General features: G+C 47.2%; 1 long non-coding RNA gene across 3 annotated transcripts in view; it reads left to right on the top strand.

Annotated features, from left to right (window-relative positions):
- Positions 1-7,187: 7,187 nt before the first annotated feature.
- The window catches only part of LOC112077908 (uncharacterized), a 6,309-nt gene continuing 5,204 nt past the window's right edge, over positions 7,188-8,292 (top strand). For all 3 annotated transcript variants that reach the window (XR_002895533.2, XR_011478361.1, XR_011478362.1), the window contains exon 1: positions 7,188-7,206. This is a non-coding gene — a long non-coding RNA (uncharacterized lncRNA). The remainder of the gene's footprint in view (positions 7,207-8,292) is intronic.

The following is an 8,292-nucleotide window of genomic DNA, read 5'->3' as shown; positions in this document are numbered from 1 at the left end:
GTTAGTTTTTTAGGGTTGGGAGTAAGGGTTATTTTTTAGGCGTTAAGCTGAGGGGTTAGTTTTAGTGGTGAGGAAGCTAGGGTTAGTCTTTGGGTTATGGTTTAGGTCTTTTGGGTTAAGGTTAAGGTAGTTTAGCATTTGGGTAAGAGTCAGGTTAGGGTTAAATAGGATTTTGAATGGGACTGTCCCCACAAGGTAATTGTGCAAGACTCTCTCTCTGTGTGTGTGACTGCTGTGTAGTGATTGTGTTGAGTGGAGTGGAGTGAGTGAGTGACGTGAGTGAAGTGAAAGTTGAGTGAGTCAGAGGAGAGAGAGCTAATTACCAACCCTGTAACCCTGAATATGGACATCTCTCGACTAACCCTAGCTCCTAACCCTAACCTTTAATGTCATTCTAACCCTAACACTAATTCTAACCTTAACCCTAAACCCCCTAGAAATAGCATTTGACCTTGTGGGGACCAACAAAATGTCCCCAGTTGATCCAATTTTTGTTTGTTTACTATTCTTGTGCGGAATTCTGGTCCCCAGATGAATAGTTAAACATGTCCACACACCACACACCACACACACACACACAGACAACCCCCCAGAGGCGTACCACAGGTCATTAGCATGGTTCAGCCACCGTGTTTCATTGTGATTTTAATAAGGCTCCATGCTCACTGCCATGTTTATTTACTCAGTAATGAGTACTGGTTGATGAACCTGTAATGGATACCATGGTAGATGTACAGTATTATGAGTAGCATGGATGTATGTATGTGACTGTGTCTCTCTGCCTTCATATGACCTTGTGTAACATTAGAGCCTCTTTCTGTGTACTGTATAATGAGAAGTCAGGTTTGGCTGTGTAACAGTCACATGTATTTCTCCAGACTTCATACGTGGCTGAGCTCACAGAAAAGCTAAACGCGTGTTCTCATAAACTAGAGCATGGGACTTAGTTCCAATCGCAACTCGCCGTGGTTACGTCACTCGCCGTGGTTACGTCACTCGCCGTGGTTACGTCACTCGCCGTGGTTACGTCACTCGCCGTGGTTACGTCACTCGCCGTGGTTACGTGGCCCTGTTGTCATGTGATGCCGTCAGAATGACCAGTGGTTTCTCATTGTCGGATGTGGTTAGTTCCTCTGGGGTGTCTGTCATATAGCCATGTAAAAAGAAAAGATACCCACACACCGTTGGAGGCTCACTCTGTTTTATTGTGCCTTTCCAGCCAAAGATCTTCTCCTGGGGTCAACATTTTGTTCCCATGTCAATGTACTGTACACTACGTTAGCATTTTTAAACTAGCCGTAACATGCCATTCAGCAGACGCTTTTWTCCAACAAGACTTACAGTAGTACAGAGTGTATACATTTTTACATGTGACAATTAAACCCACACGACCCTAGTGTTGCTAGCACCACACTCTTACCAACTGAGCCACACAGGACCACAGCTGTGGGGGGTAACTGGGCCAGGATAAGCCCCTGCTGTCATAGTGACCTTATGTTCCCTGAGTCTGCTTTTACACCACGGGACGGCCAGTTGTGACATTTGAGAAGTTTTTGTTTTGTTTGTTTTGGTCAAGTGACAGAGAGAGACATGGAGAGAGACATGGAGAGAGACATGGAGAGAGACATGGAGAGAGACATGGAGAGAGACATGGAGAGAGACATGGAGAGAGACAGAGAGAGACATGGAGAGAGACATGGAGAGAGACATGGAGAGAGACATGGAGAGAGACATGGAGAGAGACAACATGGAGGAGCCATGGAGAGAGTAATGGAGAGAGACACGGAGAGAGAACATGGAGAGAACGGAGAGAGACACGGAGAGAGACACGGAGAGAAGACACGGAGAGAGCACGGAGAGAGCACCGGAGAGAGACATGGAGAGAACATTGAGAGAAGACAGAGAGAGACATGGAGAGAGGACATGGAGACAGACAGAAGAGAGAACATGGAGACATACAGAAGAGACATGGAGACAGACAGAGAGAGACATGGAGACAGACATGGAGAGAGACATGGAGAGAGACATGGAGAGAGACAGAGAGAGACAATGGAGAGGAGACATGGAGGGAACAAGATGGAGAGAGGACAGAAGAGAGGACATGGAGAGAAGACATGGAGACAGACAGAGAGAAACATGGAGACAAGACATGGAGAGAGACATGGAGAGGAGACATGGAGAGAGACATGAGAGAGACAGAGAGAGACAGGAGAAGACATGAGAGATGACCAGAGAGAGACATGGAGAGTAGACATGGTAGAGAGACATGGAGAGAGACAATGGAGACAGACAGAGAGAGAACATGGAGGACCAGACATGGAGAAGAGACATGGAGAGAGACAAGAAGAAAGAGACATGGAGAGAGGACCATGGAAGAAGAAGACATGGAGGGACAGTGGAGAGAGACAGAGAGAGACATGGAAGAGAGACATTGGGAGACAGAGAGAGACCATGGAGAGAGACATGAAGACAAGACAGAGAGAGAGGAAACATGGAGAGGAGGAGACAGAACAGAGAGAGACATGGAGAGAGACATGGAACAACAGGACAGAAAGAGAGACACATTGAGAGAGACATGGAGAGAGACAGACGAGAGAGAAACAGATCAGAGAGAACATGACCAGAGAGAGAAGAGACGCACAGAGAAGAGAGAGAGAGACAGAGAGAGAGAGAGAGACAGAGAGAGAGACAGATCAGACCAGACAGAGACAGACAGAGACAGACAGACAGAAGAGAGAGACAAGACAGAGAGAGAGACAGACAGAGAGAGAGAAGACAGACAGAGAGAGAAGACAGAGAGAAGACAGACAGAGAGAGACAGCAGACAGACAGAGACAGACATGAGAGGAACATGGAGAGGAGACATGGAGACAGACAGAAGAGAACGACATGGAGAAGACATGGAGAGAAGAGACAGAGAGAGACAGACAGAGAGAGAGGAGAGACCCATGACAGAGAGAGAAACAGACAGAGAGAGAGAGAGAAGAGAGAGAGAGACATGACAGAGAGAGATAGAGAGAGACAGCAGACAGACAGAGAAGACAAGACAGACAGACAACGCAGACAGACAGACAGACAGACAGACAGACAGACAGACAGACAGACAAGACAGACAGACAGACAGACAGACAGAGGACAGAGAGACATGGAGAGAGACACACAGAGAGACAGACACACAGAGAAGAGAGAAGAGAAGAGAGAGAACAGAAGAGACAGAGAGAAGAGACAGACAGACAGACAAGACAGACAGACAGACAGACCAGACAGACAGACAGACAGACAGACAGACCAGAACAGAGAGACAGACAGACCAGAAGAAGGAGAGAGACAGGGCTGGGTTACGTCTGAAATCCCTAATAATTGGTTGAATAGAGCAGAGGTAAGTTCCAGTATAGTGCAAGAATAGCACAGTACACACCACTCCAACCCTCCAGTCATCCCCCTCTCTTCTCATCCTCTACTTGGAGGACAAGGGTATGGAAAAGTTGATTCTTCTGCACCAATGAGGAGGTTTCCGGCCAATGACTGTTTTGAACAGCTCTTGTCACTGGTGACAAGAAGCTGAACCTCTTTCTCTCGTTCATTGTCATGCACTATCTGTAATGATGGGTCTACTTTAGACAAAGAGCTCTGGCTTCTTTTTGGGACATTCTCCAGGTCATGCCTGGGGTGTTGTAAAGCAGACACCAACCAAGCACCGAGAGGTTACGTGAGCAGGGATGCAATCCACCAACAGAGCTGTATGAGGAGAACTCCTGGGTCCTCCATCTGGATCTATTGGCTGGAGACAGACCCTGGCACTGCCCAGCAAGCTGCTCCGCTGGCTGTCTAAGACACTGTGTCCCTCAGCCCTTTCCAGCTGAAGCCAAGCCTCAAGCCCTGCCGTTGTCAGATTGTGTTGTGTGTACACATCTCCAGACAGAGCTGGCGTTCTGGGGTGCCCTTCTCTCCCAATCCCCCTTGTCTCCCCCCTCTCCTCTCCCCAGAGAGTCAGACAAACAAACAGAGAGCTGCATTCCAGCCTGAACAGACAAGGGGGATACAACTCTCGTACATGCTCTGACAGTCTGGCCTGACCATGGAGAGACATCCCCTTACTGGCTGACTGACTGGCTGATTGGCTGACTGACTGGCTGCTGACTGGGAGACATCCTCTGACTGGACTGACTGGGAGGGACATGATCCTGACTGAACTGTCTGCTGACTGGACGGACATCCTCTGACTGACTGACTGACTGGAGGGAACGTGATCTGACTGACTGGGAGGAACATCTCTGACTGATGACTTTGGGAGGAACATGATCTTGACTGACACCTGACTGGGAGGGACAAGGATCTTGACTGGCTGACTGGGAGGGACATGAATCTGACTGGCTGACTGGGAGGGACATGATCTGACTGACTGACTGAAACTGACTGGAAAGGGACATCCTCTGACTGACTGACTGGGATGGGGACATGATCTGACTGACTGAATGGGAAGGGAACAGAATCTGACTGACTTGACTGACTGGAAGGGACATCCTCTGAACTGACCTGACTGACTGACTGACTGCTGAAACTGGGAGGGACATGAATCTGACTGCTGACATGCTGACTTGGGAGGGACATCCTCTGACTGACTGGCTGACTGGGAGGGACATGATTCTGACTGGCTGACTGGGAGGGACATGATCTGACTGACTGACTGGGAGGGACATGATCTAACTGACTGATGGGAGGGACATGATCTGAACTGACTGACTGACTGGAAGGGAGGGACATGCTCTTGGGCACCAATGAATCTGACTCACTGTCTCAAGTAGCTCTGGGGATGAGTGGGATTTACACATAAGAACAGCTGGCCCCTGGTGGAGCCAGAGAGGAATGGTGGTGGGTTTGGTGGTTGAAACTGGTGTGAGTGAATTTGTACTGTTGCTTTCGCACCGTCAGCCTGTTGGATTCCTCAGGTTTAAACTTAACTTCAATTTACAGTAAGCAGTGGTTTATTGGGGACGTTCTAAACTCTCAGAAAGACAGCCAATCTCATGGAAATAACTATATGGACCACTGAACCTTATTTCATGTCCTCTATCTCTTTCTGCTGTCTTTCTCCTGTTTCCTGTTCTCTCTCCTTTCTCTGTTCTTTCTCTCTGTTTCCTGTCTCTTCTCCTCTTCTCGTGGTCTTTCTATCCTGTTTCCTGTCTCTCTCTCTTTCTTCTGTCCTTTCTCTCTGTTTCATGTCTCTGGCTCTTTCTCTCTCTCCCGTCTCTCTCTCCCTGTCTCTGTCTCCTCTATTTCCTCTCATCTCTGTTTCCTGTCTATGTCTCTCTCTCTCTCCTGTCTCCTCTCTCTCTGTCTCGTTGTCTGTCTCTCTCTCTCTGCTCTCTCTCCGTTTCTCTGTCTCTCTCTCTTCTGTCTCTTTCTCTTTCTCTCTCTATCTCAAAAAAGTTGTCTCGTCTCTCTTTGTCTCTGTCTCTCTCTCTCTGCTTCTCTCTCTCTGTTCCTGTCTCTCTGTCTCTCTCTCTCTCTGTCTCGTTCTCTCTCTCTTTCTCTGTCTCTTTCTCTCTCTCTGTTTCTCTGTTTTCTGGTCCTCTCTCTTCTCTCTCTCTCTCTCTCGTCTCTCTCTCCTGTCTCTTTCTCCTCTCTCTGTGCTCTCTCTCTCTCTCTCTCTCTCTATTCTGCTGTCTCTTTTCTTGCTCCTCTCTTCCTATCTGTCCCCAATTCAATTCAAGGGGCTTTATTAGCATGGAAACATATTTTACCAATTGCCAAGCAAGTGAGTAGAGTAATATAACCAAAGTGAAATAAACAGATAAAAATGAACAGTAAAAACATTAACTCACAGAAAGTTTCCAAAAGAATAAAGACATTTGAAATGTCATATTAGTATATATATTACAAGTGTTGTAACGATGTACAAATGGTTAAAGACAAAAGGAAAATAAATAACATAAATATAGGTTGTATTTACAATTGGTGTTTTTTAATTCACTGGTGAACCCTTTTCTTGTGTGCAACAGGTCACAAAATCTTGCGCTGTGCTGGAACACTGGTATTTTCAACGCCAGTAGATAAGTGAGAGTTTTATCAAAAAATTCGGGTTTGTTTTCGAATTCTTAGTGAGATCTGTGTAATCTGATGGGATAATATGTGGTTCTAATAAGGTCATACATTGGGCAGGAGGTTAGGAATAGTGCAGTTCAGTTTTCCACCTAATTTGTGGGCAGGTCACATAAGCCCTGTCTTCTCTTGAGAGCCCATGTTTGCCTACGGTGGCCTTTCCTCAAATAGCAAGGCTATGTCAACTGAGTCTGTACATAGTTCAAAGCTTTCCTTAAGTTTGGGTCAGTCACAGTGGTCAGGTATTCTGCCACTGTGTACCTCTGTTTAGGACCAAGTAGCAATTCTAGTTTGCTCTGTTTTTTTTTTTGTTAAATTCTTTTCCAAATGTGTCAAGTAATTTAACTTTTTTGTTTTCTCAATGATTGGGTTGGGTCTAATTGTGTTTTTCTCTCTCGCTCTCTCTCTCGCTCTCTCTTCCTCGCTCTCTCTCGTTCGCTCTCCCTCGCTCTCTCTCTCTCGGCTCTCGTCTTTCTCTCTCTCTCTCGCCTCCTCGTCTCTTTCTCCGCGTCTTTCTCTCTCTCTCTCGCTCTCTCTCTCTCTCTCTCTCTCGGCTCCTCCGCTCTCTCGCCTGTCTCTCTCGCTCTCTCGCGTCTCCGTCCGGCTCTCTCGCTCTCTCTCTCTTCTCTCTCTCCTCTCTCTTCTTCATCTCTCTTCTCTCTCTCTCCTCGCTCTCTCTTTCTCTCTCTCTCTCATCCATCTACATGATTAACCAATAGTCCTTACTCTCAGATCTGCGCTGTCCTCTCGTCTCCTCATTCTCTCCGCTCTCCTCTCTCGTTTCTCCTCCTCTCTCCTCCTCTCCTTCCTCTCTCTCCGCTCTCTCTCCTCTCTCCTTCCCTCTTCTCCTCCACTCCTCTCCTCCCCTCTCTCCTCCTCTCCTCTCCTCGCTCTCCGCTCCTCTCTTTCTCTCTCTCTCTTTCTCTCTCTCCTCTCTCTCTCCCTCAGCTCTCTCTCTCTCTCGTGTTCTTTTCTCAATGGCTCTCCAGAGTCCTCCCCGGACAGTGCCATCAACCAGAGACTTAACAGGACTTTCCCAGCCACGACTACTTCAGAGGACACCTGGAGGAGGACGGCAAGACTCAACTCTACAAGATCTGCAAGGTGTAGTAGTACATAGTAGTAGTAGGTAGTAATTACATAGTAGTAGTAGTTAGTTACATAGTAAGTAGTAAGTAGTACGCCCCGCCCCCTCGGGGAATCATAAAACCTTTACATTAACTAGAGGGAGGACTCACACCCGTCAAAGATTGGTTGGAATAAGAAGAACTGGGAGCCCAAAACCTGGATCTACGTTAATGCAAGCTGTGGCGAGAGTTGAGCACTTTCACCGTTGAGTCTACTGTGGTTATCATCGACAGACTGGATCTACGTTACAGCAAAGCTTGGCTGAGTAGTGAGCACCTTCCACCGTTGACAGTGTTTCATACGAATAAGTCAGCAAACTTCGAAGTCAGGACACTCCGAGCACTGTATCGCAGACTGGATCTACGTTACAGCAAAGCCTTGGCTGAGGTAGTGAGCATTCAACCGTTGAGTCTACTGTGTATCATCGACAGACTTGGATCTAGTTACAGGAAGTTGGCTAGATGCAGCTTACGGCTGAGTTATGTGTTACTGACCAGCTATCACGTTAAGCCGTGAGTAGGCCTTCACGTGTCAGGTTATCATCGACAGACTGGGGCTCGTTACAGCACCGCTTGTCTGAAGTATGGACGCAACTTCACCGTTGAGTCTACTGTGTTATCATCGACAGACTGGATCGTACGTACAGCAAAGCTTGGCTGAGTAGTGAGCACTTTACCGTTGAGTCTACTGCGTTATCATCGACAGACTGGGGCTTATCATACAGACATCGGCTTGTCTGAATAGTGGAGGCATTCACTGTTGAGTACTACCTGTGTTTATCATCGACAGACTGGAATTTCTACGTTACAGCAAGCTTGGCTGAGTAGTGAGCACTTCACCCGTTCGAGTCTACTGCCGTTTATCATCGACAGACTGGGCTTCATTTACAGAATCGTTGTCTGAATAGTGAGCACATTCACTGTTGAGTCTACGTCGTTATCATCGACAGAGCTGGGGCTTCATTACAGAATCGCTTGTCTGAATAGTGAGCACTCACTGTTGAGTTAGAGGTCGACCGATTTAATGCACGAATTAATTAAGGGCGATTTCAAGTTTTTCAAA

This window comes from Salvelinus sp. IW2-2015, unplaced genomic scaffold (genome assembly GCF_002910315.2).
Source record: "Salvelinus sp. IW2-2015 unplaced genomic scaffold, ASM291031v2 Un_scaffold5036, whole genome shotgun sequence".
Lineage (NCBI taxonomy): Eukaryota > Metazoa > Chordata > Actinopteri > Salmoniformes > Salmonidae > Salvelinus > Salvelinus sp. IW2-2015.
The sequence above is the reverse complement of the archived record's forward strand: the minus strand, read 5'-3'. Positions and strand labels throughout refer to the sequence as shown.